Below are 23,732 nucleotides of genomic sequence, written 5' to 3' on the forward strand. Positions count from 1 at the left end.
ATTCCGAGTGAGGTTAGCCAGGCTCAAAAAACCAAAAATCGTATGTTCTCCCTCATATGTGGACATTAGATCAAGGGCAAACACAACAATGGGATTGGACTATGAGCACATGATAAAAGTGAGAGCACACAAGGGAGGGGTGGGTAAGACACCTAAAAAAATTAGCTAGCATTTGTTGCCCTTAACACAGAGAAACTAAAGCAGATACCTTAAAAGCAACTGAGGCCAATAGGAGAAGGGGACCAGGAGCTAGAGAAAAGGGTAGATCAAAAAGAATTAACCTAGAAGGTAACACACACGCACAGGAAATCAATGTGAGTCAATGCCCTGTATAGCTATCCTTATCTCAACCAGCAAAAACCCTTGTTCCTTCCTATTATTGCTTATACTGTCTCTACAACAAAATTAGAAATAAGGGCAAAATAGTTTCTGCTGGGTATTGGGGGAGTGTGGGGGGAGAGGGAGGGGGCAGAGTGGGTGGTAAGGGAGGGGGTGGGGGCAGGGGGGAGAAATGACCCAAGCCTTGTATGCACATATGAATAATAAAATAAAATAAAATTCCTTGGATCAGCAGCTCAGCTCCTTAATCTTTCAGCCTAGCTAATAACAAAGGGATTGATCTGGAAAACCAGATCTATAGATTCTATCAGTTGAGAACAGATATAAGTATCAATATTTCAAACATCATTCCATCTTTCTATGGAGCAATGAACAGCCCCAAATAACTAGCCTGCAAAACACTGTGGACTCATGACGTTTGTGGACATGTGATAGCAACTTGACTATTTTGTCATAGGAAGGAATTTTCCTTTATTTGTCTTTAGATTTGATAGGAATTCTAGGTATATTTACTTCTTATTTTTCCCTGATAGAAGCTCAACATTTAGAGATGCTAAGGCATGATATCTGGAAAAAACTTATAATGGTGCAAGGACAGAGATTTTGTTTTTGTTGGATCAAAACATCTGGTGAACTAGGAATTAGAGACTGGTTGATGTGAACAAGGGGCTGTTACTAATTATTTGTTTCCTGATTTTTGTGTTCCTAATTCTCAGTAGAAAAAACAACTTACACCAAAATGATGAGGAAGTTTGTTTCTGGGTAGTAGATTGGAATGGGGTTGACTTTGAGATCATCTAAAGGAAAACCATTGAGATGAGGGCATCCAGGATCATCTACTGCTTCTTTGGTTCACAGATTCCATTTCTATTAACTGGAGTCAGATGTTTTGGGACATAAATTCTTTAATGTTTCCTCTAGCTCAAAGGCTTGTGTTTGGATTGCTGTGACTGGGTTCAAGCTCCATGTTATTTCCTTTCTGTCTGTGCCATTATGAGACAGTTTTCTGGACTTGAAAGTTCTGTCCTCGAGCTGGTTGGTCTAAACAGATCTCTGTTGATGGAAGCTGGCATGTCCCTAATGATTTAGAGAATATGGTATCCACAATGTCTGTGCACTGTGGACCAACAAAATTGGACAAGGTTTGGACCACAGATGGAAGACTTTTTCTGTGTCAGTGACTGATTTCAGTCTGAATTGCACACCAGGATTCAGAAGCCCCTGACAGGAGGTGAGCACGTGAAATATGAGGTGGTACATTTGAATCTGTTTTTTTGAACGCCTGTTCATACTATAGTTCTCAATCGATCCTCATCTTTCCTTGATCTTTTTTATCTGACCCCTACTCTATCACTGAATTCAATTCTGAAGCACCTTTATTTTCCAGATAAGACCAAAGGCTGATTATGACCAGGCTCCAGTCTGGTCATGACCAACCTTAGACACACTTTACGTGTAGGGTTGACTTTTAGTCATATCATGTTTCAGATCCCAGGCTTGTGCTAGCATTTGCTTATGCTACAACTTGACCTCACAACAATTAGGTCATGCATGATGGTCTTCTGCATGTATGAGCCTCATCTCACTTTTTGCACAGGTCCATGAACTCTTGTGTCCTAAAGAGTATTTCAGGGTTCCTAAGTTGCTTGGGAAAATCAACAGGATTTTGAACTTGAAGTGATATTGTAAAATCTGTTTTCTTACTGCAGAGCACGTCTGCTACTTCATTTAGCTGACCTGCATTGTGATGGACTTGGAAATGCTGTTTATTCCATTGTCACTTCTTTTCAGGACTCCTTGATAAGTGGGTAGCCATTGATCCTTTATCTGGTTATTCCTTTCCCTTCTGTTCCCATCTAAAGAACAAAGGATGTCAACCTCTGATCCTTAATCATGGCCTTGGTTAAAGGGTATCCTAGCAACTTCTTGCTAGCAGCACTTTGTTGGGCTCACCCTTCATTTATCCTTATCTCATATCAATTCTGTTTTCTCTACCAATTCTGTTTTCCTATGCCCCTTTTCATTCACTGGTTGGCAAGTTCTGTATTCCAGGTGCCATTCTGCAGGGATAACTTCTTGCTTCGGATCACAGTACCTACCACTATAGTGAGTTCATCTGAGGCCCTGCTGGGTTGGTTTGATTTGATGATGGGCCAATGAGATGATCGCAAATTGGAATTGCTACTGCCACTTAGCATTGCACTTTCAGTCTAGAGTCCTGAACAGACATTAACAGGACATTACAAATCTGGGATGAAGTATGATTAGGTCTTTATAAAGGAGATTATAACTGAGGATTATAATGTGAGGCCCACTTGGGGCAAAATTATATGATGCTGGGGTTCATGAGAAGAACAGATAATCATTGAAAGGAAATTGCTTGAGAAAAGCCCCTCCACATGTGATACCCATGGGATGTTCACAGTGGCACTCTTTGTTCCACAGGCTCCCAGGATACCCCCCTTTCCACAAGGAGGACATGAGGTGATTGAAAATCAAATATGAAATAAAAACAAGTGAGGTAGAGCAGGAGTCCTGACAGATAATCAATATTTATTGAGCATTCATTGTGTTCAGAGGGATGGATTGGGACAGGGATATGAGAGGATACCCCTTCTGGGCACCTTCAGTGTCATTCCCTGAGGGTAGGGTGAGGTTTGGGACCTAGGAACATTCTGAAGAGGACACACTCTTCTCAATAATGCTCCCTTCATGTGTGACCCAGCAGCTGTGTCTATTGGGAGATGTCCACTGGTTTGGTGTCAGTGTCAGGTACTTGTTGCCCTGTTTGGAAGGCTAAGTGGTCTCCACGTCTGGGTGACTGGAGTGCCATCTTCCTTCTAGAGCACAGTCATAGCACCAAGGTAGAAGTCATTTATCAGGCATACCAGTGTGGCCTTGGTGGCCTGGAGCTCCTCAGAGGAATGTGCCAACAGAGTGACTTAGGGAGGAGCTGACCTGCAGTGTGGGACAGAAGTAGGTCAGAGGCCTGATGTCTACCTTTGGAGACTTTGAGCTGTTTTATGAGGAAGGATTTGGGTCTTAAACTAAGGTTGAGCCCTGTTTCCAGACATTCTTTATTGAGCACCCATAAGCCAAAACATGGGATGGGGAGTTCCTGCAAGTACTCCTCATGTACTAGGATATATGTACCTGAACAAAGTGTATCACTTCTGCAGGACTTCCCTGGTTTTTGTCCTTTCAGTACATGTCTGATCCTTGTTTTCTTTTGTTTGTTCTATCTCCTGACATTGTGTCAAAACTGTCTGTATTTTTTATGACCTCTGAATTTTCTGTGGTTCTTTAATGCTCCACTCTGGGGATAATTCAGACATCTGCACTGGTGCACAATTTTTAATCCAAGGAATCTCTTTTCATCAAATGTGCTTCTGCTAAGCAACTGTCATGGACTCAGTACCTTTGTTTATCGGACCAGGTCTTTCTGGCCTGCACTCTCTCCTTCAGCAGAATCAGATTGGGGAACCCTCTCTATAACCCTGATCTATAGGTTTTCTGCATTGCTATCTGATCATCTGTGATTTCAGAGACTCATCTTTCTTGAGTAGTGTATGCTGAAGAGACTTATAATCCCCCCCAACCAAATCATGTCATTCAATCACCTTTCTGCTCTCTCTCAGAGCCTTCTCTTCCCATCTCCCTCCCAACTTTCTTCTTATATTTGCTTCATGCTCTATCTGTGGCAACCTATGGAGGGTTAGGAATCTCTTCTAACTCCTCCCTTTTTCTTATACTGAATCCTGGGTCCAACAGATCTTGGGAACTGGTTTGACATTCTAATGTGTGGTTCCCCAGGTTCTGTAGTGATTGTTCTGGGTCTTCTAAATTTGTCCATTTTCGTTCCTTCATTGCCTTGTGTCCCTGTTCCCCAAGAAACGGGGCCTCAGTTTAATCTCTCACAAAGCTCATCAACAGCCACAAGCCCAAAGGATGAGGACAGAGAAGAGTTCCTTTGACAACCCAACAAGCCCAGATAGAAAGATAGACAAACTGACAGGATCACAGACAGATGAGTCTTAAAAGGTCATTTGGTTCAATTCTGTGCCTCTGGAGTCAGGGAAGAATAGGTTTTATTGCTAAGCTGAGGGAATCAGGAAGGACTGAAGAGGGAGGGAAGAATTTATTGCCACAAGGTCCAAATCAAGGGAAAAATATGATTCCAGGCAGAGAAAAGACACAGAAAAAGAACAAAAACAGCCCCAAAATTTCCCAAATCTTGGGGAGAACAGGGAAGATGGGAGAGGGATTTACTTACTTAGAACAGTTATCTTGGTCCCACACCAAATACCCAAAATTGTGACACAGGCTCATGCAAAAACACCTCCCTTCCTTGTCCCTCTCCCACAGTCCCCAGCTGCAGCCATGCTGGAGGCAACCTTGATGGACCTGGTATCACAATTTTAAACATCATTCTATCCTTCTACATACTAAAGAATAATACCCAAAGAACACCAGTCTGCAAAACACTGTGGCTCCCTGACATTTGTGAATATTTGATGACGACTTGACTATTTTCTGATAGGAAGGAATTATCCTTGATTTTGCTTTAGGTTTGATAGGATTTCTAGATATTTTTTACTTCTTGATTTTTAAGGACGGAAGCTTATCATTTAGAGAAGATAAGATATAATGTCTGGAGTAAACTGACTGTGTAATGGAGGAATTCTTCTGTTTTGATCACAGTCTGGGGTGAACTGAGTAAAGGCTGGTTAATGTAAATATGTGAGTATTAAAAATTGTCTGACTCCGGATTTTTTGTGTTCACAGTTCTCAGTAGGAAAAATAAACACTCCAGTAGGTTGAGGAGATTTATCTCTTGGTAGTAGTAGTTGGGGATGGTTTGGACTTTGGCATTAAACCCACTTAGGTCATGGAGAAAAACATGATCAGTGTTATGTACTACATCTTTGGGTCACAGATTCCAACTCCATCAAATGGAGTCAGACAGATATTGTAGGACACAATTCCCAAATGTTTCCTCTAGCTTAGAATTGTGTTTTGGGTTGTTGTTATTGGGCTCAAGCTCCAGGTAGTCTTCTTTTTGTTTTCCCTATTGCTGAGGAAGCTCCCTGGTATTGCATATGGTGTCTTTGTATTGAATGGTCCACGAAGGAGCTTTATTGAGAGCAGCATCCATATCCCTGATGATCTACAGACTATAGTGTCCCCAAGTTCTGGGCACTGTGGACTACCAGAGTTGTACTGGGCTTGGACCACTGAAAGCAGACCTTACCTGTGTCCAGGAATGTGGCTGACATCAATCTGAGGTGCATACCAGGATGGGGACGCACCTGAGAAGATGTGGACTACTGGAATGGCAGTGTTTTTAGAGCTTGTACTAATTGAGCACATGCCTTTCCTGTTGTTCTCAGGTAACATTCACTGTATGACCCTTGTGTGACCTGTCCCTGATTCTAGTCCTGAATTTACTCTGAAACAGCTTTTCTTAGACAACTACTATGCTCCAGCCTTAACCAGTCTTAGACACACTGCTGCAGCCTGACTGTTGTCAAAATACATCATGATTCAGATCCTAGACTTTTGCTAGCATTCATGAACACACTCTCACTCCATACATATGAGATCATACATGGACTTCATTTGTGTGCTTTAGCCTCATCTCATATCCTAGCATATGTGACCATGAACAACCATGTCCTCAGGGAATAATGCAGGGTCCCTAATTTGATTGGGAAATTCAATAGGATTGTAAACTTGTTAGTGGTATTATAATAATTGTTTTCTTATTGCAGACTAGTATTTTGCAGTAAGCTGATTAGTATTTTGATAGGCTTAGGAATTCCCCAGTCAATATTTCTAGGACTACCTTGCAAGGGAGGTAGCTGTTGACCTTTCACCTAGAAATTCCTCTCCCTTATGGTCCTACCAAAGAACAGAGAATTTCAGCCTCTGATCCTTCATCATGGACTTAGCTCAGGTGTCTGGTTCCTTCTGCCATGGACACACTCTTCTCCATGGTGCTCCCTTTGTGCATGACCTGGAAGCTGAGTCTACAGTGAGATTTTCTGTGGTTAGGTGTCATAGTTAGGTAGCTGCAGGCCATGTGCTTCTTGTTGCTCTGTTCGGAGGGCTTAGCGGTATCCATGCTCTGGATGATAGGGTTTTCATGTGCCTTCCAGGTCACCCTCACTACACCTGTGGAGAATTCATTCCTCAGAGAGGTCAGTATGGCCTTGTTGAGCTGGAGCTCCTCAGAGGAGGGTGGGAACAGAGTGAACAAGGAGGCAGCCTTGGGCTGATCTGGGGAATAGAAGAAATAATGGAGGTCAGAGGTCTGGAATGTGTCATGCGTTTTCTGACCTCAGGCTTTAAGTGATGTTCAGGCCTAAGATCCAGGGCAGGGAATTTTTTCCATGCCCCTCCTGGACTGAGGTTAAGACTTGAGTGGCAAAGGACACTCACCGATGGAACACTCCCAAGAGCCTGACTTTAGGGGAGTCCCACCCTTCGTTGAGCTCAGCCTTTGGTATGATTCATTTGCTTTCATTACCTATCGCTCCATCGTTCTCCTCAATGCTGAGTGTACATGCCCTGTTACCTCATCTTTCCTCCGGGGCTCTGTAATATGGCCATCTCCTGCCAGGTTCTGCCCTCTAGATCTTCATTTCATCTCTATCTGTATTTACTACTTCCATACTCTTTGCCCTCTCCAGAGTTATTTTCTTGCCAAGAAATTTTCCCACACCCTATTGCCAGACCCCCTCTGCTGCATTATGGGGTGAGGTTGTCAAGCCCTGGGGCTGGATTCCAGGGAGTTAGGTAGATTAAGTGCCTCCATTGGACTAGGGCTGATCCTGAACTGGAATCTTCTAAGGATTCTCACTGTCATCTGAAGGTCTTTCGGGGGATTTAATATTCTTAACACATCTTCCTGTCTGGACAGATACCTGACATTAGTTCCTGTCAAGACTTCTTTCCCAAACATCTGCTCTGGGGTCCCTACTCCATATGTAGGATGTGGGGTACCCGTGTTTGGATCTATAAGTACTGTGCACCATTGTAAACAAGTCATCCTGGCTGAGGGAGGTAGAGGAAACCAGCAGGTAGGTCTATCTTCTCATAGGAAATATTTCCTCTCTCCTCCTTACCTTATCATTTGCACTTCTTTCATGTATCAAAGGCATTCACATAACTGGGACCACGGAGAACTGACCCCCGAATGCTGACCACGTTCCTGAAGACCCAGACCAAGTCCCCTATTCCCACGGACTCTGAAACCAGATACCTTGGCAGAATAGGAAGCGGTCACCTCAGAGTCCAGAGTGAAGGGACCCCTTGATAAGATTCCTGGAGTCAGAATGAGGCCCCTGCAGAAAACAGAAAGTGGTCATTGGATTTGTCTGATTCTGGCCAGGCAGATGCCTGAGAGTAGGGAAAAGTTGGAAGAGGTGAATGACCAGATGAGGGGACATGAACCTTACAGACAGTAATGACAGTTTAAAACTTCATCCCATGATAGGATAGGAAGGATGATAAAATCTACCCAAATCACCCTGGTCCCCAAAGGGGAGAGAAAGAGGGAGACTTATGGAGGACAGTCAGCTGGGCTCTTCCACCAAAGACAGCACAAAGTGACACACACACACACACACACACGAACTGTTTTTATACCATTTACCAGGCTCACATGAAAGTGAAACAGTCTGAGACCTGCTTTCATGCAAGCTGCTCAGGCCTTGGGTCATGCTTTCTTTACCTGTCCATTCTGAGTCATGGATGAGACTGGGGAGAGTGTGTCTTTGTGGAAGCAGTGTTCCCAGATATTGGCATTGCCCTGCTCAGAGGGATTTTCCTGGTTCAGCTGGTGTTCACATGTCGAGGAACAGGACACGGTGAATCAGGAAGAAAAAGAGAAGGGTCAAGAAAAAGAGTAGACTGGGTGCAGGGAACAAAAAGCCAGAAGGGGCAAGAGGAGTTCAGTTCGCCATGGAGCTCTTTGGAAAAACACAAGAGAAGCTGCCTAAAGAGCTGGTCAATGAATGGTCACTGAAGATAAGAAAGGATATGAGAGTTGTTGACAGGCAGATAAGAGATATCCAAAGAGGAGAAGAGAAAGTGAAACGACCTGTGAAGGATGCTGCCAAGAAGGGCCAGAAGGATGTCTGTGTGGTCCTGGCCAAGGAGATGATCAGGTCAAGGAAGGCTGTGAGCAAGTTGTATGCATCCAAAGCACACATGAATTCCATGCTCATGGGGATGAAGAACCAGCTGGCTCCTTACAGAAAAGCACAGAGGTGATGAAAGCCAAGCAAGAGTCTCATGAAGATCCCAGAAATCCAGGCCACCATGCGGGAGTAGTCCAAAGAGATGATGAAGGCTGGGATCATAGAAGAGATGTTAGAGGACACTTTCAAAAGCATGGATGATCAAGAAGAAATGGAAGAAGAAGCAGAAATGGAAATTGACAAAATCTTGTTTGAAATTATAGCAGGGGCCTTGGGCAAAACACCCAGTAAAGTGACAGACGCCCTTCCTGAGACTGAACCTGTAGGAGCAATGGCTGCTTCAGAAGATGAAGAGGAAGAAGAGGCCCTGGAGGCCAGGCAGTCCCGGCTGGCCACACTCCGCAGCTAGGGCTGCATAGCTCGGCCTGCAGGCTCTTCCCATGGTCCTCTGGCCGGGTGTACACACACCTCTGAAGAGCCGCCATTTCATTTATCTCTCGCACTACACCTCTGTCGTGAGGCACTGCATTTGGAGAGGGTTCTGTGCTAGCATCTCTTCATTCTCTGCAGAGGTTTTGGGATCTCCAGGGGATTGTTCTTTAAAAGTGGTGTTATTAAATGCATCATTTCCAGGAATATAAACAGCAGAAGTATCTTACTTGGGGTGGGGGTCAAAGAAATCCATTTCTCATAAAGCTATTCTTAAAGTTGATTGCCTGAATATTAAGGACTCTACTTTTTTTGTGTGTAAAACACTATAAAAGTGAACTTTAATAAATTTCTGCTTAAGTCTTAAAAAGAAAAGAAAAGAAAAAGAGTAGAAAGATATATAGGAGAAAAAGGAGGAAGAAAGGTCTTTTCCCAAGACAGAGATGATGGTGGGGCTGGGACCTATGTGTACAGCTAGGACTTGTGAGGAGTGCCCTGGACGCTCCCATTTCAGCACAGGATTGGTAGCAGGGGAAAATTTGGGGATGGGACTGGGGGCATGGATGGAGAATCATGTTCCCAAGCAATGACCCAAATGGTGCAGGGAGTTACTGAGCCCCAGAAGCCAGTGTTGGTTGGGATGTCCTGAAAGTGCAGTGTGTGATCATTGTTCAAATTGCTTCCAGAGGTGGTAGGGCAGCTGCCTTCTTCATGGTGTGATGCTGCTTCTGAGCTAGGATAGTCTGAAGGGAGCTCCTGGAGGCTAGGTAGTAGGTTATGCTCATTTGCAGTGAGACTTTATTCCATGAGCTCTAAATGTGGCAGTCTCTGCTATCCCCTTGGCCTTCTCTGGCTTATATGCTTACATCTGTGCGCAGCTGTGTGCATGTGAAACAGCTAATCTGTACTCATGATTTTCACCTGCTTTGAGTACACCTGCAGCCTGGGTTCACATGGTATCCTACACTGGACTAACATACTCAGAGCTGTATGTAGACACCAGAGCCTTGATACATTTACTTATCCTGACCAATTACTTGCAGAGCTAACACCTGGACACACTTCTGACAGCCTGCACTTCCTGATAGTGTCCTCCTCATCAAGACCCATCCTAGTCCCCTGAAATCTGCCTGCTCCTTTCTGGGCAGTCTCCTTCCAAAACCTCCTCTTGTCCCCTGTATCACTTGGCCAGGACAAGAATTACTGTACCCCATGTCAATAGCTTGAACTGAAAACTTACAGCTCCTGTTTTTTGACCTTTCCAAGAGATGCTTATCACAGCAAGGTTGTTGTTGCATGAGTATCTAGTGTGTGTGATTTGTGTGAAGGTATGTGATTCTTTATGGATATATGTGTACATGTATGTATATGCATACATCAGTGTGTGTGTTTGTGTAATAGCTCAGTCCCAAAGCATGTTAAGAAAATGAGTTGGGTGTTGGGAGCATAGTTCAACGGGTAGAACACTTGTCTAGCAAGTGTGAGGTCCTGAGTTCAAACCCAAATAACACCAAAAAATTGAAACAAAAATAAGGTAAGTTGGCCTGTACACAAGCCCATGGCAGAATCCCAGAATTATGCTCCTGACTTTGAACTCAACAGTCTTATTGACAACCAAAAGACACCTAGACATTGGGGCACTTGTGGTGGGTCAGTTTAGATCAGAACTAATTCCTGTCTCCCAGGGGCTTAAGCATATTTGGGAAAGAGGGCTATGTGGAGACCAGGGCACCAAGAGAGGAACTGGGATTCGTGGTCAGTTTCTAGTTGGTGAGCATCCTGTGAGAAGTACTTCAGAGAGGTGCTCCATGAGCCATGTGTATGAGCCTGAGGAATCAGAAGCAGAGTATACCTGGAAGAAAGAGAGGGATTTCTAAGGTGCTAGGACAGAGATTTAAAGGTGGAGTAAGAGAGACTGAGAAGGCATGGCCTAGTGTATGATTGCTCCTTCAGGAAGAATACTAGTCATTAAAGCTGAAGACTCCAGGGAGGGAACACTATGTTCTATAAACCAGAGGATCCAAAGAGAGGTTGAGCCTAGCATGGTGGTGTACCAAATTGCATTTGGGAGACAGAGGCAGGAGGATCATAAATTAGAACCTAGTCTGGGCAACATAGTGGGTTCCAGGCCAGGCTTGGCTACATAGCAAGACACTGTCACAAAGAGAAAACCGACAGCAGACCAACAAAACCCACAAAACTTAACAATGCCAACAACAGCCCCTTGCCTGCCCCCCCAAAAAAACAAAGCAACAAAGAAACATGAATCATAGAGATCGACTCTGGGAAGGCAAATGTGTACAAGTCCACACTACAGAAGGAAGCACAGAGGAAAGGTGGGTAAATTCCTTCAGGCTGGGTTCTTGCTTAGGACCATTCCCTTCTGAAATATTCTGTGAGGTAAGGGCAAGAAAGAAGAATCTCTAAGGAAAGCATCAGGAGTCTTTTCCTGGCTCCTTTTTCTTAAGGTGAATTGATGGTGATTACGTTTGGAGATTTTCAAATTTAGGATGGGAAATGAATAAACAAAATGAGCAAAGACCATGTTTTCTGATTGAAAAAGAAGGTATTTATTCAGAATTTATAAGGTTGAGAAAAGGCTCAGAGTGCCATGGTAGAGGGTGAGACCCTTTCCCTGGGGTCCTTCTGCTTCAGGCTCCTGAGGGTGTGGTGATGTTTGAGAACCTAAGAACACTCTGTAGGGGACACACTCTGTTTCATGGTGTTCCCTTTGTTAAAGTGTAATAAGACTCCCTCTGATAAGACATTAAAGACAGATAGCTACTGGTCATGTACTTGTTGCTTTGTTTGGATGCCTGTGCTCCCTCCATTCCCTGGGTTACACTCTTGCCATTTGCCTTCCAGATTACTGCACTAGTACCTGGGTAGAATTTATCAGACAGACCAGTGTGGACTTCTTGGTGTGGAGCTCCTCAGAGGAGGGTGAGGACAAGCTGATAGAGTGGGGGAGTCTTGGACTGACCTGCAAGGTAGTCCAAGTGAAGGGTGGCCAAAGGCCAGTCGTCTCTGTGAGAGCCCTTGGTGTCAGTGGATGAAGAATGACTCCTGTTTACAGAATTTGGGGTGAGCATTCATGATGCAGAGTGTAGGATGGGGAACTCTTCCAAGTACTCACCATGTTCTTAGTATTTATGCACCGGGACACTTGCTCTCCTAGGACCTCCCGGGGCCCTGGCCACCCACAGACACCTGACCTTCACCTTCCTGTCCCAGTCTCTTTCTGCCTTCTGTTCATGTCTGTCTCTCCTGTGAGTTCTCTATTAATCCTATGGAACTCCACTCAGGGCACAGTTAGGACATGCTTCCTCTTCTCTGGTGAGAGCTGTTATTAATCTAAAGTGTCTGTTTTCCCCTGAATCTGTGTTCCCTGGGTTCCATGCAGTGAGACTCTTTTCACTACAGGATCTATCTGCCTGACCTGGGCTTTCTTTTTCTATAGTCAGTTTAGTGTCCTCTGACTAAATGCCAGATCTATAGGCTTTCTACATTGAAATTTGCTCCTTTTTAAATCCAGAGACTCTTGCTTCTGAGAGCAATAAAGGAAGGGAAGGATTCATTCACCTAGGACAATTAGAGCTTGGTCCCTCTGCTGAACACCAAACACTATGACACAGACTAGTACAAAAACCCTTCCCTGCCTTGGTCCTCTCCCCTGACCCCCAGCTGTAGCTGTGCTGGAAGCAGCTCTGATGCTTACATGGCGGACATAAGGACGTAGTGACAAAGGTTACTAACATATGTCTCCTTTCTCTGAAGTAGCCACCTGTCCTGAGGAATGGCCTTGCAAAAAAATTTACCTGCATCTTTTCATCTGCTCTGTGGAAGAAGCGCTTTTTAGGAAAAGGAGGAGCAGAGAGAAGACCCCAGTGGCAGTACAGTTAATTCCTGGGATGCATTGGTCTGGGAACATCCCAGGACTAGCAGGTCAGCTTCTGAAGCTCCTGCCTAGGAAAGAACAAGGAGAGTGATTTAGGAACTCTGCAAGATGACAGCTAGCTGGCTGTGAACACACAACAATCACAATTTGTACCTTAAGGTCATCCTCCTACAAATAAATGAGCAAGAACCACAAATAACAACAGGATCATAAAATGACGAAGTAATTAAACTCATATATTTGAGAGGGATTTGCTGAGGCCCTAATTATCTTTAATGTTAAGGTATTGTCTTTATTTTCTGTTTTGGTATGGTAATCATCTTGTAGTTACCGCCTCATCTTTTTAGGTCTGAAGAGGAATATTTACAAATAAAATATCAGATGTCTAGAACTTACTTGAGGAAGGAGTTATTTTGTTTTGAGTGGATTGAAATCACCCAAAAATGTCTTATTTTGATTACTGGTTGATGGGCCATGGAGTCATTTTTATTCCTCTGTCTCATTTTGTGTTGAAAATCTCCAGTATAAAACATAACAAAATGGAGAGGAGCCTATTCTTAGGGCAGCAACTAGTGATGGGATGGACTCTAGAACTCTATCCACCTAGGCCATTGATATACACCTGTGTGATCTCAGCTACACATCCACGAAATGGCATTGGACAGGGGACATTAGAATTTCTGAGGTGCCTTCTAATTCAGAGGCATGGGTCTAGGACAGGAGTGGCTGTGTTAAACCTCTAATGGGACCCCTTTCTATGCCCCATTGTGACTGCAGAGCTCCCTATATTTGTAGGTTCCATCCTTGACTTAGCCTGGCTATATAACTGCTCTAGTGAAGACAGCTGCCATATTCTTGCTGAGCTAGAGACACAAAGAGGCTGGCCTCTGAGCCCCTGGAACAGAGGCTTGATAGAGAGGCCTGAGGGTCTATACATGTAGGAGGCCACCTATACTACTGTCCCTGGCAGTGAGTGTGTCTCTGACATTAGGATACAGGAGAACATGGGGCCTGAGCCACATGAGGGAGGGAGTGGGGCCTGGTTGGATAGAGGGCCTGGGGGTACTGAGTGTCTCTGAAAGATGGACTTTTCCTATATTCCCTCTTGACATGCTTACTCTGCCCTGATCTATCCTGACCCAGCCCCAACTCTAGTCCTTAATTTGACTCTGATACAGATTCCATCACCCACTCAATAGGTGCCATCTCTCATTTGTCCAGTTTCGTCCATGTTGTTCCCTTATGCAGACTGACTTTTTCCAGGCTCCAGCCATAAACCAGTCATAAAACACTTGCATCGTAGAGCCTAAAACTTGTGCTCTTAGCCTTTTATGGTTAACATCTTAGCCTCTTGCTATTGTCAACCTTGAGCCTGACCCTGACTCCACATTCATATGATCGTACAGTGATCACCCCTGTGTGTCTCAACTTCAGCATATGTTCTCCTAGCAAGTTCCAAGAAACTCTGGTGTCCATCTGAGTATTATAGCACTCCCAAAGGTGAAGATAAGAACCAAGATGTGGGAATTTGTGGGTTTCTTATTAACTGTTCCCCCCATTGTGGGACTTTTTCAGTGTCTTTATATATAACTAACATGTACTGTGAAAGTCTGAGAAATGCATGTTTAGTTTCCACTTTCTGAATCTTCTTGGTGATTGCAAACTTCAGACCCTCTACGTGGTAATGATTTTCCTGGTTGGACTCTTACAGGAGAGGAAAGTTCAACCTCTTTTCTAGCTAAAACCATAGCTTCAGATGAGTCTCCTTACTGCCTCTATCCTGAGGCTGAGGCAGGGCTCCTGGGATCTCATTCATTTTTCCTCTAATTCTCCACTATGGCCAGCTACTCTTGCCCTGGGTCCCTTTCCCTTTTCAGGTGGGCAAGAACTTTATTCAAGGGCAAATCTTCAGGACAACTTCCTGATGTGGATGATAGTCCCTAGAGTCCTGAACAGAGATGAATGACAAATTTAAAATACTGGATCATACATGATTATATCTTTATTGAGGTGATTAGAATGAAGGAGTGCATAAGTGCCTGGTATGAATTTCTAAGGATAGAGTGGAGAATTGGAGAAAGCATTGTCTGGGTAAGAAAGACCCTTGAGGTGATTACCTGGGGATGTTCCAAATGGAGCCCATTTCCCACTGGGTGTCAGGACTCCCCCCACTTCCCGCTGAGAACTCTGAGACCATTGCAAATTAAATATGAGATAAGAATAAATGAAATATAACAACATTTCTGGTTGAGAATGGACATTTTATTGAGAATTTATGGGTTCAGAGAGAAGTGCTGAGATGTCTAGGGGTAGGAGAGAAGATCCTTCCCTGGGGTTTTTCAGCTGTTGGTCCCCAAGGGTGGGTTGAGGTTTGGGGACCTAAGTATATTTTGAAAAGGACACACTCTTCTCCTTAGGTGCTCCCTTCATGTGTGACATGACAGTTATATGTCTTGCCAGAATTCTACTTATCTGATGTCAAAGACAGGTAGCTTCTGGCTATGTACTTGTTGTCATTCTGTATGGCAGGCCTGGAAGTCTCCACACCCTTGGTGACAGGGGTGATATCTGGCTTTCAGGCCACTGTCACGACTCCCAGGTAAAAATTATTCATCATACAGACCAGTGTGACCTTGTTGGTTTAGAGTTCCTCAGACGAGGTGGAAACAGAGTTACTGATGGGGCAGACTTAAACTGGCCTGTGTAGATAGAGGAGTAGGTTTAGAGAACTAAGGTGTTGGAAACCTCTCAACATCTCAGTGACAGTTAATTTTTTGACCCTTTTGTCCACCTGGGTACTCCTTTCGTTCCTTTTTCCCATCTGTCCACTTCATCCCTGTAAAGAGCAGATAAACCTGCAACTTCCTAGAATCCCTTCCCAAGTCACCACTCCATGTCACCTGGCCTAGTCTCTCTGCTTACAGCTTCAGTTTTCCCATTGTCACTAGGCATGGCTGTGATCAATTTACACTGGTATCCATGGTCTGGGTTTTGAATCTGGCCCTGATCTCCTGAGCATCTAACCTAGCCCAGCTACACCTCATCCCTCCAGAGTCCTGATTTTACCTGGCATCCAGATAACTTTACTGAACACCCCATTTGTTCCTTCATTCTTCATCTCCTGAGTCTAATGTGCCCTGTGTAGAGTGTGGGACATTAATCTATGGATAAGTGAGACACAGAGATCCAGGGTTAAAGGGGTTCCAGGGACAAAGGAGTCTGTATTCCTTCTCAGTGCCATTATGGGAGGGTCAGCCAGGCTTTGGTCACTTTACCCAGTCTGAGCCATCTCTCTGCATCTCTGTGTTCTCATGGCCCAGCAGAGGATTAGAGAGCTGCATCCTAGAGTGAGCCAGATCCCTTTCTCTGCTTCTGTTGGTCTCTACTTAGGATATCCTTTTGAGTCCCTGGAGGCTGAGGCCACAGCCCCAACCATGTCCCTGTGCCTCTTGTGTGGCCTTCTCAGCCTGGACAGTCATCTGGCCTTCAGTTCAGATGGTGGGAGCCCATGGACTTTCTCTAAGTCCTAGTGCCCCTTCTTAGATCATGCCTGAGGCCCCCACTGTCATCTGCTTAAGTGGGATGAAGCCCCTGTCTTTGGCTGACCCTTAGCCCAGGTCCCTGGGGATGATGTGTGTCTGGTTGTTGGTTAAATTTGAAGATGGTTGCTCCTACTGTATGACCCTTTATGCCAGTTATGCCAAGACTGCCCATCTCCCCAAGGCCCCACAGAGAAAGCTAAGGGCTTAGTATTTAAGGTTGGGATTGGTAAGTGGCAAAGGGGCAGAAGCTGAGGGAGAGAGAGATAGAAAGAGAGAGAGAGAGAGAGAGAGAGAGAGAGAGAGAGAGAGAGAGAGAGAGAGAGAGAGAGAGAAAATAGAATGAGAATAGACATTCCAAACACAGCAGTGGGGTGGAGCAGCCTTGAATTTTCACTTACTTAGGATGGCAATCTTGGTCCCAGTGCCAAAGACATACCACAGTGATTAGGCTGAGATCAAACCCAGTGGGGTCAGCACCTGGAGCCTGCCTCTCTGGTGGCTGAGCTGGCGTGGTGTTACAGGTGGACTATGTCCTCATCCCAGGAAAGGTGGGTGGCTAGAATTCCTCTCCCCATACTTTTGACCCCAGATCCAGTCAGGCACTGTCCATGGCCTTGGAGCTATACCATGTGTGCTGACCCACATATCTGGGACTCTCAGTGCTGACGGCAATACTAGGCATAGTAGATACTAAGCAAGCCCCTGAATAACACATCCTTTTGGGTGTCAGTGGTGCAGCAGAGTTGTGAGCCTTTCCCGGACTTATTTTAGGGGCTCTGAGGCTCCTCTACAAAAGTTCCCATAGTCCAGACAGGCCATCTTCTTCCCTGAACTTAGGAACTCTATGTCATCCCTGGATTAATGTGTTTCACACAGAGAATTTCTGTCCATTGAGATGCAGCTCAGTTCTACCTCATTCATGAAGTCTTATCTCTCATACTACTCTTTCCAGCTATTTATCCATCCATCGAACAATGACCACCAAGCACACATCTATGCCAGGCACTATTTTGCATATTGGGATATGGTAGGTCTCCTCTGGCTCTCACCCATATATTTCTCTGAAACTTTTCAGGTCAAAGCCAAAGAGGCACTCACTCAGTTAATTCTTCAGTTCCCCCCCTGTACCCTATATCTCTGCAAAATGTTGATCTTTCTGGTCTTCCTTCTCCCCTGGGTGTCTGAGACTGCCTACTTTCCTGATCCCTTAGCTTCCTTTCCCCTTAGGTCATGCATACCTGGGACTCTCAGACCATATCCTTGGACACTTCCTCCTTGTACTCTTTCTGCTTTTGACCCTCACTGTGTACTTCCATGACTGCCCAGGGATCCCAGATCTCTATTTCTAGCCCTGACCTCTGTTTTTGGCTCCAGTTTCATATATATTCTGCTTCTGCCTGAATGTCTTACAGGCATCCCAAACTGAACAGGCCCCAACTAAACCCATTTTCCTAAAAGGGTTTATCTTCTGCAGCATCCTCAATTCAGCAATTTCTCTCTAAGCCAGGGTTTGGACTTTTGAAATATTTTCCCCTCATTGAATTACTCTCTGTTTCCTAGATATATTACCACAGTGCAACACTTCATTAAAATACTCAAAAGAAAAAGAAAAAAAACACTCAAGTGATGTTCTACAAGTTTATGATGACAAGAATCCTAAGGCTTTGCATAATCTGATTTTATCTCCCAAGATAGTTTATTTATGTTGGAACATTACTCATTGCATTGGGGCCAGCATTTTTTTAAACCTCAGTAGCCTTACTATTCAACAATCATTGTATTAAAGACATACACATAAATTTTTGTAACAGAATTTAACATAATGATAAAACTTTTATTTCTGAATAAAGTAAACAAATATTCAGAATTGTGCTATTGAAAGCAACTTCCTTACTCCATTAAGGAGTATCTTCCAAAACTTCTAACAACATTCATACTTAAAGGCAAATCAGAAACAAAGCCACACTCATATTTTCATTATTTAACAGATATTGTACAGATTGTAGACAAAGGAAGTATATTAAAAAGAAAAAAAGAGATTTAAGCACCAGGAAAAAAGATAAAGTTCTTAAATGCAAGTATCTACTAAAAATCAAACAAACAAACCAACTCAAAAAAATCACATGAAGAATCATAAGAACTCATACCAGAATTAAAATGGTTGAATGTAAGAGCAACATCCAAAAGCAAATAGGTTTCTCTGTTACATAAGCAGTGATTGTTTATGATATGAAATTGGTAGAAAATTTACAACTTCAGTAAAATTACAACTCCATAGTAATAAGAAACATGAAATGTCCAAGGTTTGCATGAATAAATATAAAACTACTTGACTAGCTGACATAAAAGAAAGTAAATGGAGAATATGTCATGTTCTGAATGAAAATGTGGAGCACTTTATATATATATATTTATCAGTTCTTTTCAAATTGATCATGTACTCCATGATATTACAACACTGATAGAATGAGTTTTGAGAATTAGTGAACTGGTTGTAAAGTTCAACAGTAAGAGTGATGGAGAACAGGCATATTTTGAAAAACAGAAGTAATGATGTTTTATTTCCCTACTGGACTACAAAACATAGTATAAGCCTATAATAATTAAAACCAGTTATAATAATGCAAGAGTAGATCAATGGATCGACAGAACCATGAACAGAATGTGATAAGTCAATGGTTTAACATCTGATAAAAGTAGCATTTATATCCAACATGTGTGATGACTAGATTTCCATTTGGAAAATACACATCCCTACACACACACAAGATAAAGCTTAAAAAATGCAAAACCAAAAATTATCCAAACACCAAACAATGAAAGAAGAGTAAAATAGAAGAACAGTTTATAATATTAAAGTAAAAACGACCTTCCTACACATGGTGCAAATCACAGAAACCATAAAGAAAATGTTGAAACAAACACATAAAAATTAGCACTCTATTAGTGTTGAAATACTCTACAAACAAAAGGCACAAAATTGAATGGGGAAAATAATCCTAACATATATACTAAACCATGGTTACTATCCCAAGTAGGTTGAGAATTTTTATAGACATAGATACAATGACCAAATGGAAAAGCAGGCATCAAGATGACCCATTAATTTATAGAAGAAATAAAATCAGCCAATAAAAATTTGAAAGGAAAAAAATTTCACCAGTGATCAAACAAACAATAAAATGATAAGCACATTATATTGTTTGCTCAACACATGGGAAAAAAAGATCAGCAATATCACATATTGGAAAGGAAGCAGGAGAAAAAACACCGTCATTCACAGCAGTGAGTGTAAGTTTACTTGCCTTTTGGAAGCATTGTTGAAAACTACCCACAAAATTTCAAAACTAAATCCTCTCTACTTCAGAAATTCAATTCCACTTTTAGAAATTTATCCTATGGAGACACACAAGAATGCTCTACTCCCCCACCCCCCCCACACACATGCATACACACAGGGATTTCGGTTGCAGCATAAGTTTTATTTTTTTTAGCAGAAACAATCTAAATGTCCATAGGTACTCCAGTTCATTCAAACTAAATATTCATTTGGGAGAATATGATAGATTCAGATGACTAATCTAGAAAATGTGAGTAACAGATTATTTTAAAAGTTAGTTGCAGGGCAATATTAAGAGTATGACTTTAAAAAAAAATCTCATCACCAATTTGTGTGTATGTTTTCAGGAAAATACATAGAAGTCTGGAGGTTATAGACCACCATGACAATAGCCATCTCTGGGGAACAGGTTTGGAGGAGAAGATGTAGGGAATGGTAAAAGGAGACATTTACTTGTTATTTATATACTTGTGTTCATAATATTATAATATATATTTAATATATTTACAAAAAGTATGTGTACATATATTATAAAAATATGCATTACTTTTGTATTTAAAGTTAAAATGAAATATCTCCTCTTGTAAAAACTTAAAACCAGAAAACTTTATAAAGCCAAAATTAAAATTAAGTGAAATCCAAGCAGCTGGAGACGCAACATAAAAAATTTCCTAAATTTTCTTACAGGCTTCTGAAAGTGCACACATACATTAAGAACGCCATTGGGATATTCTGCATATTATCATCCCATTTTTTATTATTCATTTATTCACATGTGCATACATTGTTTGGGCCATTTCTCCCCACTGTCCCCCCGTCCCCTCCCTCTCCCCCATACCCCGCCTTGCTTTACCATCTCATTTTTCAATAGATTTTCCCATACTACTAGAGGTGCTTTAAATTTTTTTCCATGAAACTGAAATCTATTTTATCATGGTAAAGATAATAATAAACCTTTATTCAGTATTAAGTTTATGCCAGATTCTGGGTTTGGAAAACATAATTTTAAAGTTTTGTGTGACATTCCTCATGATGGATGTGCTGTCCTGTGCTTTGTCACACCCTTCCCATGGTATTCAGGTTAGTTCCATTTCCCCTCATCATTAATAATTGTGCGCTAACCATCCTGGTTTGTAAACATTTGTTTACAGATTTGATTGTTTTGTTACCACTTTAGGGTAAATTCCTAGAAGTGGAATTACACAATTGAGATAAACAATTTTTTTTGTGGGACTGAAGCTTGAACTCAGGGCCTTCACCTTGAGCCATTCCACCAGCTCTATTTTTGTGAAGGGTTTTTCTAGATAGGGTCTCACAGAACTATTTGCCTGGACTGGCTTCGAACTGCCATCCTCCTGATCTCTGCCTCGGGAGTAGCTAGGATTACAGGCTTGAGCTACCGGCGCCTGGCAACAAAATTTCTTCTCATTGATTCTTACTAAAGTGGTTTTACATTTAAATGCCTAGATAGTCCATGAAAGTGCCCACTCTTCCCAGATCAGTTCTCTGCTATCCTTCCTTTAAGTCCACTCACCATCTTCATAGGAATCTTGGCACCTGGTTGCCATGCATACTTGGGCCTCCTCTCCATTCCTACCCTCTGCTGCACTCCAGGCTTACCACTTCCTGAAGGCTGTCATCCTTCTAGGTCTCTACCTCCTATCCTTGAATCTGGTCTCTCACCAGTCTCCCATCTGGAGCTGAGTTTTCTAAAACACAAATCCAACCCTCATAGCTTCCTATTTAAATCTTTCCAATGCCTCGTCTTGGACTTCAGGACAAAAGCTAGGCCCAGAAGGTCATCACAGTCTACAAGTCCTGCCCAGGATCTCCCTGCTATCACTGGCACCAGGAGTTCCCTTTTCTGCACTGTTTTGCCTGGCAGGACACCCTCAACAAGAGCCAGTGCCCCTCTATGATCTGTGAAACCAGCTTGTTCATCTGCCCACAGAGGGAACATCCCCAAAGGTTATGGGTCTGTCCCAATAATTGGACTGGTCTCCTTTGTTCGGGTCCATCCCGAGGCCTGGATCTCAGAACATATTTATGAACAAGTCACTGAGTATGCGTCTTACAGACCAACACAAGCCCTCATTCTCCTTTCAGTATGTCTTGTCCTCCTATTTCAAAGGCAGGTCAGGGCTGGGTAGTGTAGTTCAGTGCTAGGTTCAATCTCCAGCACTTCTGCATCCTGTCCTAGGGAGTATGTAGCCAGGGAAGGGAAGACTCCTCAGCAATATTAGCAGAAGCCACAATCTGATATGGCCCCTGATCAGCAAAGAGAAGGGCAGACATAGCCCAGATGAGGAGAAGGAATAGGAGAAGGAAAAGACCGAAGAGGAGGAGGGCATTACTTACTGTACCTATGTACTGCTTGTCCCTGGTTTCTGCCTCACCCAGAGGACAAATGTAAAGCCAATGAGGCACTAGTGTTGGTGCAAAAAACCTCATAAACCAAGGTGAATACTATTCTAATATTGTACTAAATTTTAAAAATGGAAAGCAATTCACGTTGAACAAAATGTCAACACTTTGAGTGTTTGCCAAGTTCCCTTCTCTTAGGTTGATCCTCTCACACCTCATTGTATCCCATTCCTATTCCATACCACTTACCTGCATCAGAGGCTTTGGAGAGTGGAGAAGTTGCTTTCTGGCCACGCTTTGGATCAGGGTCTTGCTCTGAGTTGCTGCCATAAGGGAAGCACTTCTGGGGCCCCTCATCCACACCCAGCAGCAGGAGCCAGCAGTGCTTGGGACTAGAACACTGGGAGCTTCATGACTTATCTGTCCCACTGTAGGTTTCATCTGCCATCAGGGTCAAAGGCATCTCTGGCCTGACCCATGAGTGGACTTATAGGAAAGGTGCCCCTGGTCCTCTGGCTGGTGGTGAAAGCCCCAGTGCACAGGAACCCATGTGGCCTATGGCTCCACCCTCACCTGACATTGGTTCTGGTTCCTGTCTTCAGATGGCTCCTTGGGGGGCTCATGGCTAATACTCCTGGGGTGTTCCCCAAAGACATCTGCCAACTGTTCTGCTGTGATTGGGATCCAGGGTTCAACTGCTTTACAGGGCAGCCGGCTGTCTGGCCCCACCCCTCAGTTCCTGGGTGGAGCACACTAGACCTACCCACCCACATTCTCCAGTTCTGCAAGGGAGCTCTGGGTCTGTGGAGGGGCTCACAGGGCCCTGGACAGGTCAAGAGTCCTGGTAGAACAAGAATCACTAAGGGCTTGCTTTTAGGGGGGTGGTGAAGGGTTGAGGCTTTCTGATTAGTCCCCAAGCTGGGCCCTTGCACTCTGAACTCTGGTCATCTGGGATGAGCCCTTCCTTGGCTGGTTTGGCCAAGCATAGCTATCACCTGGCTAGCATTTTCCTGACCAGGCAAGGTGTCAGCAGGGAGTGATGATTCTGTATCCTGTGGACAAGTAGGAGTGGTGAGATCCTGAATATTGATTGTATACAAACACAGGTCATCTGGGCCTCAATTTTCTTTTTGTCTGTGGAATGTGGAGAGGAATCTTCTACAGCAGGGAGTTTATGAGGATTAATGAGACCACATGCTTGCTAAGCTCCCAGTAGGTATTCAATGAATGCCTGTTCTGTTTTTCGCTTCCTTTTTACTTTGGGCTTAAACTGTTGGGGTGCTCTTGGGGAAAGAGAGTTTGTTTCACAGGTAAGAAAACTAAAGCCCAGAGAAGATGAATACGGGGTCCAAGGTTTTGCCAGGAGAGGGGTGCAAAGTCAACTAGAATCTAGGAGTGAGTTTGTCTCCTGTATTTCAAGTCCCATGTTCACCAAATAGTTTATGCCCAGTTCTTTAGTGAGCCAAGGTTTGAGTTGCCATAGGCAGGGGTGGAGGAGGAGCGGGTTGAGCACATGTTTTGAGTTGAGGTCTGTTTTAAAGCCCAGGAATAAAAATACATAACTCGTGGTAACAGTGATGCTTAGGCCTGGCTGTGTATTTTATAAGGTTTATTCT

General features: G+C 43.4%; 1 long non-coding RNA gene and 1 pseudogene across 2 annotated transcripts; one reads left to right on the forward strand and one right to left on the reverse strand.

Annotated features, from left to right (window-relative positions):
- Nucleotides 1-2,871: 2,871 nt before the first annotated feature.
- Nucleotides 2,872-22,820, reverse strand: LOC109678334 (uncharacterized). 2 transcript variants are annotated; one of them, XR_012443588.1, is made up of 4 exons: nt 22,366-22,820; nt 7,604-7,685; nt 6,245-6,618; nt 2,872-3,297 (listed from the first exon to the last, which is right to left on the reverse strand). It is a non-coding gene; the product is annotated as an uncharacterized lncRNA (long non-coding RNA). The 2 variants fall into 2 exon arrangements; XR_002211677.2 differs by having other exon boundaries at nt 2,872-6,618; nt 22,366-22,819.
- LOC109678332 (charged multivesicular body protein 3 pseudogene) lies at nt 8,242-9,270 on the forward strand (annotated as a pseudogene).
- Nucleotides 22,821-23,732: the final 912 nt, after the last annotated feature.

Source organism: Castor canadensis, chromosome 18, assembly GCF_047511655.1.
Source record: "Castor canadensis chromosome 18, mCasCan1.hap1v2, whole genome shotgun sequence".
In the NCBI taxonomy this organism is placed as follows: Eukaryota; Metazoa; Chordata; class Mammalia; order Rodentia; family Castoridae; genus Castor; species Castor canadensis.